Source organism: Penaeus monodon, chromosome 27 (assembly GCF_015228065.2).
Source record: "Penaeus monodon isolate SGIC_2016 chromosome 27, NSTDA_Pmon_1, whole genome shotgun sequence".
NCBI lineage: Eukaryota > Metazoa > Arthropoda > Malacostraca > Decapoda > Penaeidae > Penaeus > Penaeus monodon.
Window position 1 is genome coordinate 29,897,871 of NC_051412.1, and position 228 is coordinate 29,898,098.

At 45.2% G+C, this 228-nt stretch overlaps 1 protein-coding gene across 2 annotated transcripts in view; it reads right to left on the reverse strand.

Annotated features, from left to right (window-relative positions):
• LOC119590766 (hemocyanin C chain-like) overlaps positions 1 to 228 on the reverse strand; it is a 16,266-nt gene that overhangs the window by 9,792 nt on the left and 6,246 nt on the right. The window lies entirely within an intron of this gene.

Below are 228 nucleotides of genomic sequence, written 5' to 3' on the forward strand. Positions count from 1 at the left end.
TTATGACTCTAGAAGAGAAAGTAAAGAGAAATAACAAATACTTCAACAATTTTATCAAAGCTGTTAAGAAGTAAAAGCCTTAGAGATGCAACGTTATCAACAAATGACCTTCGGCCACTAAGAGCTGTATAAAAGCGAGTGCAGCGCGAGGACAGGCACCGTCAACATGAAGGTCCTGCTCGTGTTTGCTCTCGTCGCAGCCGCTGCCGCTTGGCCGGGTTTTGGCAT